The 24,753-nt window shown below is 42.2% G+C and overlaps 1 long non-coding RNA gene across 1 annotated transcript; it reads left to right on the plus strand.

Annotated features, from left to right (window-relative positions):
* The first annotated feature begins 1,320 nt into the window (after positions 1 to 1,320).
* LOC142830307 (uncharacterized) lies at positions 1,321 to 17,494 on the plus strand. The gene is made up of 3 exons (XR_012905469.1): positions 1,321 to 1,420; positions 14,421 to 14,613; positions 17,081 to 17,494. It is a non-coding gene; the product is annotated as an uncharacterized LOC142830307 (long non-coding RNA).
* The last annotated feature ends 7,259 nt before the right edge of the window (positions 17,495 to 24,753 follow it).

Below are 24,753 nucleotides of genomic sequence, written 5' to 3' on the forward strand. Positions count from 1 at the left end.
GGAAAACCATTCCCCCAGAATAGTTATTAGAGGTTCACACAGTTAAGCTGAAAGGCTTTATCAAGTGCGGGCCTGCATGGATCAATTCTGGGTCTGCTTCTGTTCAATATACTAATCAATGATTTAGATAAAGGCATAAAGAGTACACTTACAAAGTTTGCAAGTGATATCAAGCAAGGAGAAATTGTAAGTGCTTTGAAGGATAGGATTAAAATTCAAAACAATCTGGTCACACTAGAGGAATGGTTTGAAGTAAATAGGATGAAATTCAATAAAGATAAATGCAAAGTACTGCACTTGGGAAGGAACAATCAGTTGCATACGTACAAAATGGGAAATGACTGCATAGGAAGGAGTCCTGCAAAATTTTCAAGAAGTGTTACACCTTCCAATTCCTCCAAAAATAATTAACCTTTTTAAAAAATTAACAGAAATGTCCAATCCAGTGAATGCAAAACAATCTCACTTTTGGTTTCAGAGGGTATGTCTACACTACCCCGCTAGTTCGAACTAGCGGGGTAATGTAGGCATACCGCACTTGCAAATGAAGCCCGGGATTTGAATTTCCCGGGCTTCATTTGCATAAGCGGGGAGCCGCCATTTTTAAAACCCCGCTGGTTCGAACCCCGTGCCTCGAGGTGTACTGGTAGTTCGGAATAGGAAGCCTAGTCCGAACTACCTAGTTCGAGCCCCGTGTAGCCGCGCTGCACGGGGTTCAAACCAGCGGGGTTTTAAAAATGGCGGCTCCCCGCTTATGCAAATGAAGCCCGGGAAATTCAAATCCCGTGCTTCATTTGCAAGTGCGGTATGCCTACATTACCCTCCTAGTTCGAACTAGGAGGGTAGTGTAGACATACCCAGATTTATCATCTCACAGTTTCTTCCATTATCTGCCTTACTAACAACCTTCTCTTTCTGCATTAACAGGAGTTCATTTGAAAAAAACAACAATAACTTGATTGACAGTAATTTAATAATGTAGATCAAGAAAGAGACCAAGTAGAGGCCTTTCTGTAATCAGGAGCCCTGATTAGGTCTGACAATCCAACACTCTCCTGGGGCTGGACAAAGTGGAAAATTAATCCCCTGAGTGCTGATCTTGATATAAACTTCTGCACCCTTTCACAATACCTAAATGCATACTTTAAACATATGCAGGCAGATGAGAGCTTTTCGTAAAAGAAACTATTTTTAATATTTGAATTTAAATGTGGCAGAATAGAAACAGATTCTTTTCTCCCAACTGTAAGGATATTCTAGAACACCAAGGGGGTTCTGCTATAGCAAAGGGCATTTTAATAAAGAGGGAATTCAGAATGGATTTCACTTCCAACGAGTTGTGTGCAGCCCTTCTCCTTGCCTGTACAAAGCCCCATTGACAACCTCAGCATTCGACTGCTAGAATTACTCTGGGCTTCTGGTAATAAATGTCTCTGAGCTGGCATAAAGGTCTGCTCACAAGGATCTCTTTGCACTCAGGGCCTTAGGGTGAAATTTTGGCCCCACCGAAGTCCATGAGAAATTTTGTCATTGACTTCAGTCAGACCAGGATTTCACCCTTTGTTTATAATCTCAGTTCAAGAAAAAGTGGTTTTGGTAGTTTGTTAATTTTGTAGCTCATGCTGATCATTTTCTTTCAAGAACATACACATATTTAGAATCACATATGTGCTGTTGCTAGTCTGTATTCATTAGGACCTTGTGGAACCTAGTAAATGAAGGATGGGATAGAAGTACCATGTTGGCTGGAATATGCTGTTAAAAGGGCTTTTAAAAAAAGATTTGTAAATCAAGCACTTTTGCCAACAAATATTGTTCCATAGCAAACAAATCATTATGCAGGACAATGTAGCACTTTAAAGACTAACAAGATGGTTTATTAGATGATGAGCTTTCGTGGGCCAGAGGATGCAGACCTTTTACATCTGCACTTGAAAGGGAATCCTCTGAACTGTCATTCATGTTAAAATTCGACACTCTCCAAAAAGGAATGAACAAACACTCAAGCTATCTTACCCATTACCAAGATATCTTCCCCAATTATCACCTCTAATACCATTAACTCACAAATATCCCACTCTCCCCACTTCTAATATCATCAATTCACAGACACTTACCTTCCTTCCTCCCCCCCCCTGCATCCCCTTCCTGTTCTGAAACGTGATTTGTCCTTTTCATATGTGTTCATTTTTTTTAATTGTATCCTTTGGTATATATGGTTGTGACTATTTTCTTCCACTATTTGATCTGAGGAAGTGGGTCTGGCCCACGAAAGCTCATCATCTAATAAACTATCTTGTTAGTCTTTAAAGTGCTACATTGCCTTGCATTTTGCTTCAGCTACCCCAGACTAACACGGCTACATTTCTATCACTAAACAAATCATTGTTACTCAAGGCTCTAGCTTGTTTTCAGCCAGTCTACATGGCTCTACTCTCTTCCAATTTTTCTTCATTTGCTTGTGCTGGTGGTTGTTTGTCAGTGGCAAGTACCTAAGAAATACCAGTTCTATGCATGGTAATACTCCAGACATTACCACTAATGTCTTGCTATCCAGAGGAGTGTAACAAAATGGGCAGATTCCATTGTGTAAGGACAACAGCATTTGGCTTAACCCACACTGTACAGAGTGAGGAGTGAGGACTTTTATGAGCGTTCAATCAGCACAGGGTCAGTCATCTGGCTCTTCCAGTTTCAGCTTTTTCAGAGATACTTTCTGCAGCACAATGCTATTCATCTTCACAAAATGATCACTGCATTTATTAGTTTTACATGAGCGATGTGGTACACCTATCTGTACATATTCGGTAGCATGGCAAATGTGCTATACTCAGTAGATGCTCTGAGTACCAGCTCAGTAGGGGCTAGCTGATAGTAGGTGCCGCCTCCATAAACACTGAATCTATTGAGTTAACAAAGAATTGCTTTACTAAGGCTGTCAGAAATAAATGTGCAAATCCCTGAGGCACAATTTCTTTATGAGTTAGAGTCAACAAGCAAAACAATCATTCCTAACCCAGTCACTGAGGGCAGTCTGGGACAGGGATAATGAGATAGGAGTCTTACTTCACCCACCTTGTCTGTCTATTATTGAGGCACTTGGACAATCAAAACATAATTTTTACTGACGGGCTCTACCCTGCAGCTGTGTGTATGGAGTGTTTCAAGAATCAAGTCTGGAAATGTAAACTCTTAAATTTGTGGGGTACTCGCTTAACTTTATATAAATGATATAGAATTTGCCCTCCAGTTCTCTATTACTATCTTTGTGCTTTTCTAGTCTCTGGTTATTCAGATGCTGGCAGAAATTAAAGCAGCTGTAGGATTGCTCTAATGCACCAGAGCACTAGCTGCAGTGGGCCTTCCATTAGCTGACAATAGCAACTGCGCAAATGATGGAAATTGTAAGTACTCATGAGAGGAGGTCCTGGCCTGGGAGATGTCTGCAGAGAGCAGGCTGGATAGCAGTCAACTTGGGAGCTGGAGCTGGAGCCTAGAGAATTGAGTTTGAAGGCCTTTGAGCTAGACAGCAACACACCCTCCCTGTTGTGAGCAGGGGCCAGCAGTAGGAGTACACGGAACTGTGGCCTGTAGTAACATTATCTTTTATTGAACCAACTTCTTGGCGAGAGACGCAAGCTTTGGTGCTGCCGAGAGCTCTTCCTCAGCTCTGTGTAGCTCAAAGACTTGTCTCTCTGATCATCAGACTTGTGTTCTCCAGGCCTACCAACTGGGCAAGGGAGCAGCTGGCCCGGGGCCCAGCGATTCAAAAGGGTGCAGAGATCCCATCTGCCGCTGCTACCTGCACAGCATGCTCCCAGCAGCATAAAAGGCTGGTGAAGAAAGGGAGCATGGCATGCAGCAGCCAGAACAGTGCTGAGAGCTGACTCCCCCAACCCTGCTCCTTCTACCCAAGAGCCCGCCCCTTCAGGGATCACAGAGTCTACTCCCCTCCGCTATGCCCAGGGGTCCGGCAATTCTGTCAGCCCCCCCCCCCTCCTACCTTCTCTCTCTAGTATCGTGACCAACACAGATAGGCAGCAAGTTTCTGTAAGAGGCAGCAAGTTTCCCTGATCACTTTTCAATGGAAAACTTCCTTTATCAAATAAATATTTTGTTCCCTTACTCCAAAATGAATCTAAATATATTGTACCAAACTTCTGGGCAGTACTGGATTTCTAATTTCTACGTTACATTTGTAGCCAAATTAATCCCTTCCCTGTACATGCCCTCCTGCTTGATTACCTATGAACAATCTGGGAACCTGGGCAACTATATGGACAACAGCTCCGTGCATTTTTATTAGAATGTAAAATATTTGCACACTCAGCAAAGTCATATGGAGCCTGGAAAAACTAGTAAGAGTTGGTTTCCATCATTCACTGCTGAGTCTAAATTAAAAAAAAATATCTGCGATTGCTTGTGTGCCGGGGCACCAAATTGAACATCTGAGCTGGATGAAAGTTGTGCTGTACGTTAGATATCTCAGTCTAGCAACAGCCACAGGATCTACTTTATTATAGAAATCCAGGACTGGAGATATTATGCACAGATTGGACCACATTCAAGCAACTTATAGGAGAGAAGAGCACAGCAGGGATTGTGAATGATAAGTTACACATACTGTCCTTTTCAAAACCCCTGACAATGCACCCAAGCAAGGGAGTTCCTCAGGATAACCATTAAATGTGGCTACATGGTCCCTAGCAGAGGCAATGTATAGACTCACCGAGCAGGGACATAAGAATAAAGACCCCACTACAGCTCTTTTCGTATTCCCTTTCACGTGGACTTGCTTTATTTCCAGAACACAAACTTTAAGCCACAACAAATCAACTCGAACTACATGTGGCCTTTCCAGCTTGAGCCAGTTGGTTGGACACCTTTTCCCAGGGGAGTCCTGCCTGATATTATGAATCCTAAGAAATGCTAAGAAACCCCCTTGGGTCTCTCCAATCTGCTGCTTTTGCTGAAGAGGCAAGAACTTTATATTCATGCTTGCTCCTGCTCATGAGCCTGTGACTACAGTTCTCCCTTTTAAAGGTCCCAAGGGCTATAACATGGGGGGGAGGGGGCGGATTTTCTGAAGTACCTCGAGACCCTGTGCCATACTACAGTAGGACATTGTGATCCTTAGATAGCTGCACTTTGAACCAATATCTTAAATTGGTTGCTCTAATTTAACATTTCTCAAGTGGTGGGTCACAAAGAGCAATTGAGGTCGGGGAGGTGTCGTGAAATATTGAAAATTTCATTACAATCTAATCAAAGAAAATCTTTCTCCCCCAATCCCTGTACAGAATCACATTCTCTGCCAACCTCTCAAAATATGCATTCAAATAAATTAGATCATCTTATCCTCATTTTGATTGATACTACGTGTGTCTCACTTTTACATTGAATGTAAGGAGGTCATTTTTTTTTAACTTCACATAAGGGATCACCAACTTGAAAAGGTCAAGAAATGGTACTCTAATTTATCCTGGGACCAAAATAATCACTCATCTGTTCAAGAATCCTGTTTTAATACCTTCAAAGGTATACTAAATCCTTTTTCAGCAGAACCACATATCCAGCATTGGCCACTTATAAATCACCAATCTAGTTACCTGCATCAATTATCTATCAGAATCCAACTGGAGCTGGAATCCCAAGTGTCTGGGATTGAGCAAGTGTATTTATAGCTGCTTTGCAATACAGCGGTTTAATGGTCCTCTCTCTTAAAGGGGACTCATTAAGGATTTTTTTAAAACTAGTGCTTATGCCCTTTCTGCTTCACTTCCTGGTGCATAATGAGTGCCTGAAATGTTGAGGTGTCAAAAATAAAGTTTTAAATTGGGGACTAAAAACCCTCCTCTCACAGGTGTTCAGTTCTCATTCTCTTACGCCTTGGAACATCACCATTTCATTACCAATCCATTAATCTTCCAGCCTCAACCACCTCAATTTCTAAAGTTGAAAAAATAATCTGTGGGGGAGCCCTCACCCTTCACCTTTCATAGACATCATAAACACACAAAAGGGTACCAGTCCACTTTATTTTCATTGCAGGACATCTTTAAACACGAGGGCTTTAGAATCTTCTGACAAAAGCCCAAGTTCATAGGCATCTATTGTCCTCAACAACAGCTAACACAGATTAGTATCTGTAACCCCATATGTGGCTTCTTAGCTCAGATAGTTCAGTACAGTTATTAGGTTTATATTTCCCCCCACTTTTGCTACAACACTCTAGGTGCTAATAATGGAAGTGCAGGGAATACAGCTTTACTATATATATTTAATACTTTTATTTAAGAAATTTTAACAACTTTACAAATCCGTGCTATGAAAATATCAGAATCAAAACAATCAGCACAACCGTTAACATTTGTTTAGAGAGCTATTATGCAGGAATATAGTCATCAGATATTTCTAGTTAATGTGATACCATATTACATCATGAGCATCATTATAATACATATGTCTTTTCTAATGATTTTATTCAATTGAGTAAAATCTCTATGTACACATTTAACTGATCAGGTATGTCAATCAAATGTTAACATTAAAAAAATTGGATAGGTGGGCTGGGTTTTATTGCAGGTGAATGCACTTTTGTCTGAGTTCTGCATAAAACGTAACCAAATATCTAAGTATCTGTCTGATCTCTGGTTTGCAGGATATGTAATTGCTGTGTTAATTTTTCCATAAACACAGCTTTCCATATTTTTTTGAACCATCCCTCAATGGTTGGAGTATTTTTCCTTTTTCCAATGAGAGTCTACCAATTGCCAAACAATTACTACCAGATGAGAAATTTATTCTTCATTTCCTTTTGTGTGACCATTTATATCAGGAGACCCCAAGAGGATAGCCAAAATATCATTTGGTAATAAATATCCAATAGTTTGTGATATTTGATTACAAATTGCATCCTAATATTCTCTAATGACTGGACATGTCTACGATGTATGTATGAAATCTCCTGTTTACCAGTTTCTTCAACATTTACCCCCATTCAATCTTTATTTAATTTTAACCTCGCTGGTCTGAAGTACAATTGAACAGTATTTTAGAGATATTTTCTTTTATTGTGCTACAGATTGAGGTTGCCAATCCTCTTTTTCAGATCAAAACCCGTTTGTTTATTCACATCCTCTTTCCTATATGTCATATATAGACACTTTTTTTGTTAGAAAAACTTTCTGCAAGTATTGAGACAAGTTAGGTGATTTTTTGTGTGTGTTTCCTAATTGACCATGCACCATTGCTTCTATTAAAGTTAACCTGTTTTATAAAGAAAACTATAACATGTGCCTGACTTGATAGTATAGATACCAGGAGAGAGAAGGCCAGTTAAAATTAGTTTTTATCGCAAAGAAAAACAGTTTCTTTACTGGCCCACTATGTGTAATCCAAGGTTCTGCTAATCTTTGAAGCTCTTTGGTTCACAATTTACATTATTTGCAATGGATGTCATCAGTGAGGCTAAAGAACTGTTATCTCTAGTTCTATTCCAAACCCAAACCCATAAAGCAGCCTTTACTAAAGAATGTGTACACATTTCTGGCAGGCTTGATTTTTTTTAATTAATTTATGGCAGCCTAGCATTATTTACACTGGCAGTTTTCTTGCTCAATAAAGACCCACGGTTCATCCTCCCACACCCACCACTACTTTGAGCTGACTGGCATGATAGCACCATAAAATATCTGGAAATTAATCCACCCTGTTGAATGGGTCTGTACAAAGTATTTGTGCTCACTCTTTGCCTTTTCTAATTCCATATACATTCTAACAGAAGCTTCTGTATTCTTGCTAGGGTTTCATCTGAGATAATCACAGAATGATTGTGAAATAAGGAGAGTATTGGCAGAATATTCATTATGACTGAGTTTGATTTTCCCATCCAAGAAAGAGGAGGTTATTCACCTTTAGCAGTAACTGATGTTTTTCAAGATGAGCATCCCTGTGGGTGCTCCACAGTAGGTGTCGGTACTTCCCAGCCCCACAGATCAGACTCTTTAAAGTAGTGCCTACGGGGGCCACGTATAATAAAAAGAGTCTCCGAAGTAGAGGGGAGGAAGGGAGGGTAGTGCAGCACCCACAGGGATGCTCATCTCGAAGAATGTCAGTTATTGCTAAAGTTGAGTAACCTCCTCTTCGAGAGAGAGAGAGATGGCCCTGTGTGTGCTCCACAGAAGGTGACTGAAAAGCAATAGGTCATAAGGAGGTAGGAACTTCAGATCTGGCAGGTAAGCAGTGGACAATACTGCTTTGGTGACCTTAGTTGAAGGAAGAGGTCCATGAGAAAGTGTAGAAAGCTTCACAAAAGTTTGATCAGAAGCCTGTGTGGCTGCAGTGCATATGTCTTGGAAAGGGATCTGAGGAGGTAAGCTATGGAGGTGGCCATGGATCTGATGGAATAGGTCCTGATGGAGGTAGGTGGAGTAGGGTGATTGTGCTGGTAGCATAAGGTTATGTAATCCAAAATCCAGTGAGACTGTCTTTAGGAAGATACGATGGATATGGATAGCCTGGACAAAGTCCTACAGGACCAAGTTCTATGAATGTAAAATGAAAGAGCACGAGGCTTAGGGGAAAAAACGGATAAGTGAATGGTCTGGTTTATATGGAAGGAAGAATGGATCTTGAGGAGGAATTTTGGGTGGGCACATAGCGTGACTTTATCTTTAAAAAAAAGATTATGTATGGAGGATCCGCCCTCAGAACTGCCATTTCTCCCATTCATCTGGCAGATGTGATTGCAACCAAAATGCTGTCTTCATAGAAAGGTGCAAGTGGCCATTGGCTCAAAAGGGAGTTTGGTGAGTGCACTGAAGACCAGGTGAAGATCCCATGGCTCGCTTGTGGGTGTTATGTTAGGGTATAACAACTGGAGGCTCTTGAGGAACCACTTCCTATTCCGGTGCGCAAATATTGTGCTATCATCTAATAGCATGGGGCTATTAGAATGACTCTGGCTTTGTCCCTCCTTATCCTGAGTATTGTGCAGAGAAGGAGGGAAATGGGAGGGAATACATAAGAGAGTCAGTGGTCCCATTTCATGGTGAGAGCATCTCCGAGGGAGCCTTTGCCTATGCCTGCCCTGGAGCAGTGTAGGAGGCATTTCTTGTTGGGTCTATTAGAGGGTGATCCCAGTGCAAGAAGATCATGTCTAGAATACTGTGAGTTATCTTCCACTTGTGCTATTGGGGCAGTGATCTGCTTAGTGCATCGGTTGTGGTGTTCAGTGCAGCTGGTAGATAACAAGCACTGAGGGTGTTGTGGGAAAGGCACCAGTTCCATAATGTAATAGCTTCTGTACAGAGAGCATGGAATCAGGTGCCCCCTTGTCTATTTATGTAAAACACACCGGTCACATCGTCAGTGTATATCTTGACAGGCTTGTTTGCTATTGCCGGAAGGAAGTGCAAGCAGGCTAGTCGTATGGCTCTTAGATCCAGTACATTATTGTGGAGCTACTTTTCTTTTGAGGGCCTGTGTTGTTAAACTTCCCATGTGTGTCCCCCAGCCCATGAGGGAGGCGTCTGTTGTAATGGTGGTAGAGGGCTCTGGTGGTTGGAACTAAATTCCTGAACATAGGTTCTGTACTTTGTCCACCCCAGTAGTGCATTTTTACTGTGGTTGGGATGGAGAAAGACCTGGTGAAGAAATGGTAGTGTGGTCTATAGATCATACTGAGCCAGCCTTGTAGGCACCTCATGAATAGACATGCAGTGGGGACCACTAGGTGGCACAGTCATGTGGCCAAGCAGCTGAAGGCAATCATGTGCTGAAGCCTGTGGCATAAGGTGGAGCTTGTGAGCCAGGTCCCTGATCTTTTTGAACATTTTGATGAGCAAGGAAGTTATCACTACCATTGAGTCAAGTTGATCCCCTTTGAACTGTATGGTCTATATGAGTATGTCTACACTACCACCCTAGTTCGAACTAGGGTGGTAATGTAGGCAACCGGAGTTGCAAATGAAGCCCGGGAATTGAATTTCCCGGGCTTCATTTGCATAAAGCCGGGCGCCGCCATTTTTAAATGTCCGCTAGTGCGGACTCCGTGCCGCGCGGCTACACGCGGCACGGACTAGGTAGTTTGGACTAGGCTTCCTAGTCCGAACTACCGTTACGCCTCGTGAAATGGTATAGTTGTTGAAGTCATATTTACCAAGGAGTACAGCATAATTGGCGACTCTACACTGAAGGGTGGAACGAGGCGTACAGATAGTCCGGAATAGGAAGCCTAGTCCGAACTATCTAGTTCGTGCCGCGTGTAGCCGCGGGCATGGAGTCCACACTAGCAGACATTTAAAACTGGTGGCGCCTGGCAACATGCAAATGAAGCCCGGGAAATTCATTTGCAAGTTCGTATGACTACATTAACCACCCTAGTTCGAAGTAGTGTAGACATACCCTAGTGTAGACATACCCTAAGGTGCCACAGGGCTACTTGTTGTTTTTAATTAATCTAGTTTGAACTGAATTTATATAAGGTGGGAGTTTATTTGGCTCGTTTGTATTTTTGCTAAAATCTTTATGTCATTGTTCAACAAAAATATAGGCCTATAGAAACTGCTTAAAGTAAAATCTTTTCCAGCATTAGGGAGAAAAACAATAGCGTTTTTCAGAAGTTCCTCCCCTGTTAGCATGGCACTAAAGTAACCTCTCAAATGATTCACTAATCCCTAAGCAGAAAAACCATCAGGTACTGGAGTTTTGCCACTTTTCATACTTGCTATTGCCTTTAGAATTTCATCTTCTGTTGTTTCTTTATCTAAAAATATTTTAAATAAATTAATTTTTTTTTGGCAATTTTCCTTACCTTTGGAAAGCCTGCTACTTCCAGATATTTTTGAATAACTTCAGAGCTTGGTGCATCTAAGGTATGAAAGTTTTTATAACAAGCAGCAAAAGTGGCATATATTTTATTAGGGTGTGTAACTGACTTTGCTGATTGTTCTTAATTGATGGAGTAAAACATTCCTCTTGAATCCCTTTAATCTTAGCTAATAGCCTATCACTTGTATTTCTTTTTCATTAGATATCTACTTTTAATACCTAAGGGCTTTTTTCAGCACTATTATTAGAGTGTTTGCAAAGCAAGCATTCTGAAGACTTTAGTCTGAGTGCTGTTAATATTAAATGTAGTTCTTTCTATTCTTGCTTTAGCTGAAGTCATCCACACTCACATGTATCTGAACATTATACCTACTCTGTAGATTTCATTGAATCTATTTCATTTCCTTTATTTACAAACTTGTGTTGGTAATTGGGACATAATCTCTCAAGGAGTTAAAAGAATCATGATGCACATTCTTTTTTGTAGGAGACTATTATGTGAAGAATCACATAATATGAATGAAAACTGGATTTTGTTAAATGAGGTGGACCTCAGCTGCAGTCCATCTAATCTATGTGAAAAAACTTAAAAAACAACAAATAGTCTAGTAGCACCTTAAAGACTAACAAAACATGTAGATGGTATCATCAGCTTTCGTGGGCACAACCCACTTCTTCAGATGACTGGAGTATTGAAAGTCCAGATCAAAGGGACTGGCTCGAAAACTACCTTCCACATCCTAAAGACTTAACCAACCAACCAAACAATGGAGGTGCCAATTGCTCCTATCAGCCTCTTGTAACTTGAACAATCTATTCACTGTCTTTTTCCCCCTTTTTTCCTTCTTCCTCCTCCTCCTCCCCTTATTTATTCTTGAATCTGGACCTTCAAAACTCCTGTCATCTGAAGAAGCAGGTTGTGCCTACGAAAGCTAATGATACCATCTACATGGCTTTTTAGTCTAGTAGCACCTTAAAGACTATTTGTTGTTTGTTAAGTTTTTCTAGTTACAGACTAACTTGGCTACCCCTCTGAAGCTTTTAATCTATGTGACTTCAGCTGTGCAAATAGCACAGCTGAAGTCAATGTTTTTACTGTAGCGTCTCGTGTGTGGTAAGGTCAGTGGGGGTTGCTCTCCAATCGGTGCTGGCTACTCTTCTTATCCTGGTGGAGAACCAACAGCAGTGGGAGAGTGCTCAGAGATCAATTTATCAAATCTAAGGATATATGATAAATCAACAGCCATTGGATCGATCATCGCAGCGTTGATCCCTGGCATAGTCAAGAAAGCACCCACACTTTCTGAGACCTCCCATCTCATAGGATCTCCAAGTACAGACTCTATTCCAAGCCTGAATGTCTACACTGAAATTTTATAGCCAGCAGTTTAGGACCACTGAGCCTAAGTTACTTGACTTGTATCAGTTATGTCTTTTCTTGCATTCAGACATATCTAGAGAGTAATTAAGCTCATGCATCTGTACTTATAGGGCCAAGGCCTTGGGTTATAATTAATTAATTCATGTGACTTGTGTGGAATTTTGTGGAATTTTGAAAAGATGAATTCTTGTCTGAGTGTATTCTGTGAATCAGTTATAGTATAAAAATATGTCAATAATATTTATAGAGTAAACATTTTAAAATATCTACTTATTACTTGTTTTAACAGGTTGGTATGGAAACTTTTTATCCAAGATAGAATCCAATGCAGTCCATCAATATCCATCCTTTGCCAGATAGTATTATGAATGGAATGATTCTTGAAAGAAATACTGTAAATATTTCCACAAATGAGACATCCATATTATATCCACTAATTTTATCTTAGGGACATAAAACAAATAGCTCAGATATCAGATCACTGCACACAACAACAAGGTGCACTCACTCTGGGTTTTAGCACACGACTGAAAATTGCATTACTGATTGTCTCCAAGGATCTATCTTGGCAGTTTAGAGACATATTTTATGACAGCCTGTCACAAGGCGAAGTGGAGATGTTCACTGAAGAGAGAGCAACATTAGCATCTCATTTTTAAAAGCTGGTGCCTTTAATCAGGACGAGCTCTTGAAAACACATGAACAATGTGGTGTCACAAAAGAATGAAGAAAATGCAATCAAAGAGGATTTTTAAGGGTGATTTTTATAAACAAAGCTCTGTGGGACAGATGCAGGAGGAAATGTTTTTAAGCATTATCAGTGCAACAATCTGTACACCCAATATTTTAAAATGTAGCTGTACCATTTTAATGTACTTAAGAGGTTCCTTTTCTAATTTAATTTTTATATTTTAAACTGCTCTCAAGAGCTGCTTAGGTGATAAAGGTATTGCAAAATGCATGTTCATATGTACCATGGCCTCACTGCCTTGTGGTCACTGTTATTTATGGGACAAAGTCTCTGCTGTATGCGACCTCTCAACTCCCAGGCTGAAATTCACAACAGGCTGTTCAGCTGTTCAGGAAATGTTGTTCAATGATTTCGTAAATTTATACCCTCATGTGTATTCGCTCATTGGCATTAGACAGGTTAGACCCTACTAACCTTAGTACATCTGAGGTGCGTCTACCAGCACCCTAAACTCAAAATAATATATGCAATTTGTGCTATGCAAATTGCATATCTTATTTCTAATCTATTTCAAAATAGCTTATTTTGAAATTTGGTGCATCTATGCAGTGCCAAATTTTGAAATAATGTACTATTTTGGGCAATCCCTTATCCTTCATGCAACAAGGTTTACCAGGATGGCAAAATAGCAAGCCCGTTATTTAAAAAAAATGGGTGGCCTGTGTAGACCGGGGGTAGCTATTTCGGGATACCTCTTGTATCTCGAAATAGCCATACAGTGTAGATGTACCTCTGGAGACACACTGAGAGTATCCATTGTGCCTTGTGCTTGTTCCTATAAATCCCATTGCCAATCAGAGTAACTGGAGGTGGTGGTCTTTCTCTTTGAATGGGCCAATTTTGCTCTCTCTCTCTCTCTGTGTGGCTGCTTAGCATGGAAGACCCTCCCAGGAACTAGCAACTTCAGAGGCTGATATAGAAAGGTTATGGTTCAGCATTGCATCAGGCACCAGCTGTACTTTACACCTGCTCTCCTCCTATCAAAAGTGAGAATAAAGTCCTTTGCCTATGTTAACTTTCTTTTATGGCACTAATAATTCCCAATGAAAATCACAGAACAAATGATGTCATATTTCTTATATATAATTTAAGAAAAAATGGATCTCTCACCCCCAAAAGTGTCAGTCATAAGATTTTCACTTCAAACATTTGATGAAGCAAGCCTCAATTTTTATAATATTCAGAAGTTAAATACTCAAGGCACCCAGAACAACAAATGAAAATTCATCTAAGCAAAATGAATGACAGCACACTTATTGCAATATATTTTATAGTTCCCAGCAGTGAGACAATAGCTAAATCATCATACCCTCCCACATAGAAAAACCTCTTGGATGGGAGACATAAATATAATTTCCCATGGCTTTGAAGTGGCAGAAAACAATGAGAAGTTCTTTATTTTAAAAATGCCTGGTCTTCTGTGAAAATAATCTATTTCTCTATGCTGTGTTCCAGGAGCCTTCTCTTATGTCAGCAGTAACATGATGCATCTCGGTCCAGGGATCAATGCATCACTGGTCTATGCATTGGAAGATCTGATTCTAAACCCAGCTTTGTCTCTGACTCATTTGGTAGCCTCGGGCAAGTCACTTCACCTCTCCATGCATCAGGTTTTCCCATCTGTGAGATGAAAGTCTGCTTAAACTTGGTAAAGTGCTCTGAGATCTATGGATAAAAAGAATGCTAAGTACTAAATGATACTGCTTTTCTCTTCATAGCCAAACTACTGTGGCTATTGGCCATACTTGGTGTCCCTGTGCCCTTTGGGAGAAGTAGTTGGCACAGAAATGTATGCTAACATGTTAGTGAACCCAGTTATGTCAGGGATGTAAACAAAACGCAAGCCAACTAACACTAAGTCCCTCCCATTGCTGTCTACATTGAAGCACTCTAGCTGCAGCACTGCAGGGCTATGTCTAGACTGGCATGATTTTCCGCAAATGCTTTTAACGGAAAAGTTTTCCATTAAAAGCATTTGCGGAAAAGAGCGTCTAGATTGGCACGGACGCTTTTCCGCAAAAGCACTTTTTGCAGAAAAGCGTCCGTGCCAATCTAGACGCGCTTTTGCACCAAAAAAATCTGAGCTGTCTACACTGGCCCTTTTGCACAAAAGCTTTTGCGCAAAAGGACTTTTGCCCGAACAGGAGCAGCATAGTATTTCTGCAAGAAGCACTGATTTCAGACAGTAGGAAGTCAGTGTTCTTGCGGAAATTCAAGCGGCCAATGTAGACAGCTGGCAAGTTTTTCCTGCTTTTGCGGAAAAACTTGCCTGTCTAGATGCAGCCCAGTTGTGCTGCTATAGCAATTTAAATGTACAAACATAGCCAGAAACAAGCAGAATTAATGTCTCCAATTACTTATTGGGGACAGCTCACTGGTTTTCCACTTACAGAACTGCTCCAACTGTATACACTGAAATGGTTAACAGGTGAGGTGCCAGTAGATGGTGCTTAAGAACGTGTAGCACAGTACTTGCATTTTGTAGGACAAATAAAGCTTCTTATATATAGCAAATCTCTTCCTCTGTGTAAGTTTTACATCAGCTCTCAACAGCTGTTTCCAATTGCCTGATCCTGTCTTTGCCAACCCCAAGCACTCAGGATGGCCTCTTACTCCAGAAACCTGTGGACTCATAATTGAGCTGTGTTTGTGTAAAGCAGCATCCAAAGGCTTTGGGCTAGGAGTGGATAATGTTTCTTAGGATCGGATGCAAGTCCTATTAAAGTCAATGAAAAGACTCACATTGATTTCAGAAGGAATTGGATCAGGCCCCTATCAGCCTAGCAGCTCAGTGTTCATTCCGCTTTCATTCCCCGGTGCAGTGAAAGACAGGTTATGAAGCTTATACATGTGGTCAACATACAGAATTTTTTTTCCAATTAAGAAAACTCTGTGGTCACTGTATTAGCCAATACATGTCTCGGTGCATATAATTTTGTCATACAGGGCATGTAAGCAATAGCAGGTATAAGGCTGTTACCAAATAAATCCCATCCAGATATAAAAATTTTGGCTGGGTCTCACAGGGGTCACAGTACTAGTGTATTGATTCAAACAAGTACTCAGCTTGCTACAAGTTTTATTTATCTACTAGAAGATGTACCGAGCACTGCCTAGGTCCTTCAGGGCAGGGGGCTGGTGGTGTGTGTGTGTGTGTGTGTGTGTGCGCGCGCTAGAGGCAGGGTGTGTGGGGGGGTGTTGAGGAGAGGCTCAGGGCAGGGGGCTGGGATGGGGGATGCAAGAGTAAAGGTTGGGGGTGAGGGACTCAGGGTGGGGAGTCCAATCTGATGGGGCTTTCTCTTCCCCACAGCCAGAAGGGGCCTCCCCCCCATCCCTCTGGCCAGAAGGGGCCCTCCCCCCAGGCTGACAGGAGCCTTTTGCACACATCCCCACTGTCAGGAGCCTTTCCCCCTCTGGCAGGGGCTTTCCCACCTCACCCCAGGTGTGGCAGGGCTGTCTCCCGCAGGGCTGTCTCTCTCACCCCCTCTGGCACTGCAGCCAAGAGCTGGAAAGAAGGGTTTGAGGCAGGTGGGCTATTTATTTGGTGTGGTAATAAGCAAGATGGCAAGCTGCCCCCAGTGGTCACTTTGCAGTATAGCTTTCCCTTGGGCTCACTCCCCTCCCCCCCCCCCCCCCAGTGGCCACTGTGAATATTGTATCCCTCCTCTCTGTTCCCTACCTTTCTGTATTATAGAAAACAGTTCCATTCCAGGGACTTCCTATTTTCCTGGCACAACCAAACCCTGACCTTTAAGTTAAGAGAAGAGGAAGCTGCATACCAATTTGGTGGCCTTAGCTCTTATCATTTAGGAGGAGTTTGTGAACAAACGGACTTACAGACACACAGAGAGACGGACTCTCAGACAGACAGACACACTCTAAAACATATATATATATAGAGAGAGATTTATTTCTGACACTCCACTTTCCAAGATTTTTCCACTTTTAGCCTATGAAATCAATCATTTACATTTAGGCTCTTTGGGTGGCAGGGATGAGAAAATAAATTAGAACCTCTCACATACATATATTGTCACTCAGGCTGCATAAATATTTACACAATTTCATCTGTACCTGTGCTAACTCAGACTATTTTTTTTGTTTTGTTTTATCAGTAAGAAGAAAATTGATCATCATTTCAGTTTAAGACACATTTGCAAAGCTGAAAAGTAGTGAAAAATTCACAAGAACCTTTGTACCTACTTCTCACCTGCTCTTTACTTTGGTATCTTCTCTTGCCTCTTTTTTATAATATAGCTACAGATAATATAAAGAAATTATGGCTGGTGCCCACTTCCCGTAGGTAGGCACAGGAGCTTTAGATAAGGCCCAACTAAGCTCCCAAACATCTGGATGCTTATCTGAATGAAACCTTATCTGAATGAGACTTGCCCATTATTTGTCTTCAGTGTATATGATATTGTGCCCTAAAATACATCTTTATAAAAACAAACGGAAAGACCCTTTTTGATTCCCAACACCAGGGGCCAACTTATTCCTTGGTGTTTACCCCATCTAACTCATTAATTTTATCCCATAGATTAATGTGTTCCCAGGAGATTCTCTTCTGGTTTGAGGATTTTATTTCAATTACTGTGAATGGTATGAGTAACAAAAATTATGCAATGCCTTATTTTGCAATAAGGAAAAATGTTTCGAAGAGAAAAAATGGTTTTCCATGTCATCCCTCACGTATTCTTTCTTCTGGTAGATTGCATGAATTTGCATTTAAACTGTGCAGGAACCATGACAAAAGTACATTTAATTTTACAGTAATTAAGGCCTGCTGGTATTTTGAAAACTGCTTTTTAATTATAAATTTTAAGTTAAAGAGCTACGTGTTGAGAACACCTTAGGATAGTCACATGTGTTTATAAATTCTCCATTGGTCCATGGAAAGTAACATTTCAATTGAATGGGGTTAAGCATGTGGCTGTGAAAAGTATTTGCCAACTGGCAAATGATTTATTACAAGCAACTTCCAACTTTGGCCTGAATAACTCACCACACCGTATAGACCACTGTCTCAGTATTACTCCACAAAGGGTAACACGTGTGATCTCTGTTCAAAAGCTTGAAACTCACCAATAATCATAACCATTGCAAGATGTGTGTACAAGGTACATATTTAAGAAATAATATAATTATATTGAAAAACATGTCTGTGGTTTTGGAGTGAAAGTGAGTGACCAGGGAATCTGTCACAGTGATGGCCCATTTAAGTGAGAGAGTATTCTGAAACACTCCCTAGCTAGTCAGTTATGTCACCCTCCCTGCCTAGTCAATTGCATAATGAGTTTTTCAATTGTCTATTGTTGCAACAACCCAGAAAAATCAATGGAAAACCGCCCAGGGTAAACTGTAAACATTAAAACCTCTAGAAGGCGAGGAACAAAATGACAGTGAGAGGATGGTGCTATCTTTGATGAAGACAAAAGACTGATTCAGTTTGTCACAGGGTGGAGATCAAGGTACTGAGGATGTACCTGGATGAGTAGGGGTGCTTCACGAAAGATTGGGTCTGGCTCTTTTGGGATGAACCTTGCAGATAAGAGTCTACTTCATTAGATGGTAAAGAGAACTCTTAAGGTTAAACCTCAGTTTACATTTTATGATTTTGTTTTGTACTGTAACCATCTGCTTCCATTACTCATACTTGTTTCCATTTGAACCTCCATTCCTTTTTAAATAGACTTCCTTGTGCTTTCCTGTAATCAAACAAGTAGGCTACGTCTAGACTGGCATGATTTTCCGGAAATGCTTTTAACGGAAAAGTTTTCCGTTAAAAGCATTTTCGGAAAAGAGCGTCTAGATTGGCAGGACGCTTTTCCGCAAAAGCACTTGTTGTGGAAAAGCGTCCATGGCCAATCTAGACGCGCTTTTCCACAAAAAGCCCCGATCGCCATTTTCGCGATCAGGGCTTTTTTGCGGAAAAGAAATCTCTGCTGTCTACACTGGCCCTTTTGCGCAAAAGTCTTTCTGAAAAAGACTTTTGCCCAAACGGGAGCAGCATAGTATTTCCGCAAAAAGCACTGATTTCTTACAGTAGGAAGTCAGTGCTTTTGCAGAAATTCAAGCGGCCAGTGTAGACAGCTGGCAAGTTTTTCTGGAAAAGTGGCTGATTTTCTGGAAAAACTGGCCAGTCGAGACACAGCCGTACTGTGTGTGATATAGGAGTGGAGGCCTAAAGTAAAACTGCTAAGCTGGTATAGAATCATAGAATCATAGAACACTAGAACTGGAAGGGGCCATGAGAGGTCATCGAGTCCAGTTCCCTGCTCTCATGGTAGGACCCAGTACTGTCTAGATCATCCCTGATAGATGTCTTTCTAACCTGCTCTTAAGTATCTCCAGAGATGGAGATTTCAAAACCTCCCTAGGCAACTTATTCCAGTGTTTCACCACCCTGACAGTTAGGAAGTTTTTCCTGATGTCCAACCTAAACCTCCCTTGCTGCAGTTTAAGCTCATTGCTTCTTGTCCTATCCTCAGAGGCTAAGGAGAACAATTTTTCTCCCTCCTCTTTGTGACACCCTTTTAGCTACCTGAAAACTGCCATCATGTCCCCTCTCAGTCTTCTTCTTTCCAAACTAAACAAGCCCAATTCTTTCAGACTTCCTTCAGAAGTCATGTTCTCTAGACCTTTAATCATTCTTCTTGCTCTTCTCTGGACCTTCAATATACACTGTAGTCCTGCTGAAGTCAGCTGCCCTCACTCTGGGTATGTCTACACTACCCTCCTAATTCGAAATAAGAGGGTAATGTAGTCATACCGCAATTGCAAATGAAGCCCGGGATTTGAATTTCCCGGGCTTCATTTGCATAAAGCCGGCCGGCGCCATTTTTAAATGCCGGCAGTTCGAACCCCGTGCCGCGCGGCTACACGCGGCACGGAGTAGCTAGTTCGGATTAGGCTTCCTAATCCGAACTAGCTGTACTCCTCATTCCACGAGGAGTACAGCTAGTTCGGATTAGGAAGCCTAATCCGAACTAGCTACTCCGTGCCGCGTGTAGCCGCGCGGCACGGGGTTCGAACTGCCGGCATTTAAAAATGGCGCCGGCCGGCTTTATGCAAATGAAGCCCGGGAAATTCAAATCCCGGGCTTCATTTGCAATTGCGGTATGACTACATTACCCTCCTATTTCGAATTAGGAGGGTAGTGTAGACATACCCTCTGACTCTTAACCCAGTATTGGCAAATACAGGTTGTTTCTGGTCCACCCCTCCAGACATGTCCGGACTGCCCTCCTCTCCCTCACTATTTCACTTAGACCCACTGTCATTTCTGCCAGCAATCCATTGCTTCTAGGTCAGTGCCCCTCTCAATCCCACACTAATATGTTGGTGTTTCTTAGCTGAAACTATTGACATTTGTTGAAATTTCATCTGGACTTTAGGAAATGTTGTTCAATGGGAAGGTGGATCGAAGGCAGGGGGGAACTGGTCCTGGCCTTTCAAAAGAAAGAGGTACAGTCAAGTTGTTCATTTAGGCAATTTAGGAGGTGACAGGGACCCCCACTTCCAGAGATTTCAGCTCCAATAAAAAATTGGACATGGGCATGAAATTTTCCTAATAGATAGAGATGGGAGCAGGACGGGCTGGTTACTCCCAAAGGATGTCAGGAAAGGGGCATTTAAATGTCCATTGATCTGACAGTCCAGAGAATTAAAAAATAGGGGATAAAAGCAATTTATTCTGGGCCCAGAGTGTTCATAGGGTCGTGGCAGTGTCCCTGAAAGCAGAATTAGATCTAAGCTGTGTATAAATTAAACATATCTTAGTTTCGGTTTCATGGCACAAGTATGTACTTGTACAAATTATTCCCTCATGAGTTCATCAAGTATTTTTTTAGTGTGGCACTTATTATGCACTGTTACCCAGACAAAGGATCACAGAAAAACCAAAATTCTGCATGCATAAAAATATTTGTATGGCTGTGTTCTAAAGCTACTTGCATTTCAATATCAGCTATATTTATGGGAGATTGTAACCCATTGTAAGAACAATTTTTAGAGCTATAATTAGCCATTGAGACAATCTGTCAATGGCTGTGGTGGATTCTCCATCACTGACAACTTTTAAATCAAGACTGGATGTTTTTCTTTAAACAAAGAAACAAAAAAAAGATATACTCTAGGAATTACTTTGGGGAAATTCTATGGCTGGATTTATATAAGAGGTCAAGCTAGATCAGGGGGGTGGGCAAAAGGGCCTCCCGCACACTAGATCCAGCCTGCCAAGTGGTTGGATCTGGTCCACGGAGGCCCTGCTGCTTCCCCACTCCCAGGCCAATTAGGGCCTGGGGGCAGGGGAGCGTGCGAAGACTCCACCTGCCCTGCCAGGAACACGTGGTGCTTTGAAGCGCCATGCGCTGCTTGCAGGGCGGGGGCAGAGTGAAGAAGGCTTTGTGCACTCCCGCACCCCCAGTCCGTAATTGGCTTACTGGCAGGGGAACGAGGGAAGTCTCCTCCCACTCCAGGGGCATGGTCACCATGGGGGAACGTGGGGTGGGGGCAAAGGCACTCCCTCACCCCTAGACCAATCATTGTCTGGAGGTGGGCAACCCGGAAATATCTTGACCCTGCTCCTTGCACCCCATGCTCCGCCCTTTCCTGTGAGGCCCAGAGCCACTTCTAAACTTTTCAAAGTGGCCCTTGGCAAAAAATTATTGCCCACCCCTGAGCTAGATGATCACTATGATCTTCCGGCATTGGAATCTAACATTTCCTTTTCACTGTTTCCCAGGCACAATGGACATAATTTTTATTGTCACAACTTAAGAAAAATCAGATACAATTAATTTTTTAAAATTCTGATTAAAATACTTGCATTATTAAACTGGTAGTCCAGCTGTCTCTGTATTTACTGTCTTCTTCTTATCTTGTTTTCATAACAGTCACTGAGGAAAAAAAGACAAACCTCGATAGCACTGTAGCCAGAGGGGCATTTAAGCTACCACTCTGTACCTGGGAAGCAGGTTTAATTACTGCAGCTGACAAAATGTTTTAGTGTAAACAGGTTTCCTGATGGATCACTTTTTCTTGTTGTGAACTATCATCCTTCAATTCACTCCACTTTATGGTAGAGCTTAAAATGCAGGTACCATAAATTATGGAAATAAAGCTTTTATGATTAAAGATGCCTCATCCTGATTCTAACATCTTGAATTACAGAAACTGAAACCACCCTTCATATTAAAATTTAAATACGGTTAAGAGTCTGAAACCGTGAAAGTAGGTACAATAAGTCTGATTCATCCTGAGTGGTGCAGAGAACTGGTGCAAAGACTGAGGGATGCCTTCTCCATCTTAAAGGTGCTGGGGACTGGCGCAGCCCATTGCATAATGCCACCCTCTGATCTCTGATGTACCAGAGGAATAACAATGTCATAAGACAATGCCTCAACCATGCCTCCTCCTGCCCTATGCTCCAACATGACCCAGAATGGCACCTACACAAGAGGCTTCTGCAAGGGCAGGAGAAAGAGCAGTTAGCACAGCAGCTGTGAGAGGCCGTTATGCTGTGGCTCCGTACCCTGTTGTGTTTGGTTTCTGTGATCAATGCAGTTATTCATTTTTACCAATGCCAATTTCTTCTGAGCGTGCAGTTCAAATTCATGTTTATCTGTGTGTCTGAAATTTGCGAATACAAATCTTTGACCCAGAAATGCTTACGTTCCTCATCCCATCAGAAGACAGAAAGAATACTATGCAACTTACCTGACCAGTCACAACTGAGTAACAAAGTCTGAATTTTGGGGATGCATCAAAAACAAATCACATGCAGGGGGCATGAAGATGAGGAACTCGAATTCATTGTATAAACTATTCACGATGAATTATTCACTATACTCTCAGATCTAAAGTAGGTGCTGTGTTTTATACTATAAAATTTACTCAGACTTTATAACCTAATGAAAGTTAGTGAAGCAGGACTGTAGTTGTAATTGTACTTTTATATCATCTTTATGAAATATGAGCTCAACTGAAAGACAGTTATAAAATATGCATCCAGCTCTTCTGACTTCAAATGTTCATTCAGCAGGGTGGCATGTGGGATGCAGGATTCCACATATGGGAAAAAATATGTTAATCTGTTCAGGGGTACCCCCTCTGTTGGGCTCATTCTGATTTGGGCTGGGAGGATGGGAGAGCCTCTTTGCAATTCCAATTTCACTCCAACAATGTTCCTGAAGAATCCTGTTTCGTGTTTGTGACACCAGCTTCTTTTCTGTGCACTTCAAAGTAGCCTTTTTGATGAGCCTTTGTTTTCCAAGAAACACTTCCTGGTATTTTCCATGTCTGATTTTAAGAAGTCTTAAGCTAAATTAGGATGAACTAAAGTCCTAATCCAGCAAACTCTCAAGCACCTGTGAAATTTCAGATGACGAGGGCTAGTGACTTTACCGGCATTATCTGCATGAATAAAATTACTAATTGTTGCAGGATTTGCGCCTAACTAATGAATGCGTCAAATGTGCTAAAGTAACTGTCTTCCTTATCTGAGGGTATGTCTACACTACAGCGCTAATTCGAACTAACGCGTCTAGAACTAAAAACTAGTTCGAATTAGCGTTTTGCTAATTCGAACTAGCATGTCCACATTAAGTGAACCCTGAACCAGGCTTAAGGATAGCCGGAAGCAGTGCCGGAAGGGCATCAGAGGAGGACTTAGAGCGTCGAGATGCTGTCTCAGGCTAGCCGAGGGCTGCGCTTAAAGGGACCCAACCCCCACCCCGGACAGACAGTTCTCAGGGGTGCCCTGCTTGCAAAGCAGTCCTGACTTGGATTGCCCGAAGTACCCACACTGGGCACATCACAGCACTCGGCCATCAGCCCGGCTGCACTTGCCACAGGCTGCCATCTGGGGAGAGGGGGTAATTGGGGGGCTGCAGGAGAGCTTCCACCCCCAGAAGCCCGCAGAGCCAGCCCAGTCCTCCCCATCGGGGGCTCGTACCCCATTCCTCCCTCACCTCCTTCCACTTACCCATCCCTAGCCCCTTTTCTTGATGTACAAAATAAAGGACAATTGTGTTCAAAAATGGAATCTGTCTTTATTGAACAAAACTGGGGGAGACTGGGAAAAGGAGGTGGGAGAGGGGAAGAGAGAGGCTGGGAGAGGAGAGGGCAACTACAATGATGAGGGGTTGGGAACAGGTCCCATATGAAGAGAGGCTACTGGGATTTTTCAGCTTAGAAAAGAGGAGACAGAGTGGGGACAGGATAGAGGTCTCTAAAAGCAGGAGTGGGGTGGAGAGGGTGCATACAGAAAAGTTCTTCATTAGTTCCCATAAAGAAGGACTAGAGGACACCAAAGGAAAGGAATGGGTAGCAGGCTTCAAACTAGTAACAGAAAGTTGTTCTTCACAAAGCAAAGAGTCAACCTGTGGAACTCCTTGCTGCAGGAGGCTGTGAAGGCTAGAACTGGAACAGAGTTTAAAGGGACGTGAGATCAAGTCATGGAGGTTGGGTCCATGGAGTGATATTATCCAGGGGGTAGGAGTGGTGTCCCTGCCCAAGGTTTGTGGAAGTCTGGAGAGGGATGGCACGAGACAAATGGCTTGGTCCCTGTCTTCGGTCCATCCCCTCCAAGGTTCCTAGGGTTGGCCGCTGTCGGCAGACAGGCTACTGGGCTAGATGGACCTTTGGTCTGACCCAGGACGGCCATTTTAAGCTCAGGGCTCAGGGTCGGGGGTCTCAGTGGACCCCCTTGATTTTCATGCACACCTGCTCCTGGGTGGCCAGGCTGGCAGCTCTCCTGCCCTAGACGGCCACTTTCCTGTGGCTA

This window comes from Pelodiscus sinensis, chromosome 7, assembly GCF_049634645.1.
Source record: "Pelodiscus sinensis isolate JC-2024 chromosome 7, ASM4963464v1, whole genome shotgun sequence".
Classification (NCBI taxonomy): Eukaryota; Metazoa; Chordata; order Testudines; family Trionychidae; genus Pelodiscus; species Pelodiscus sinensis.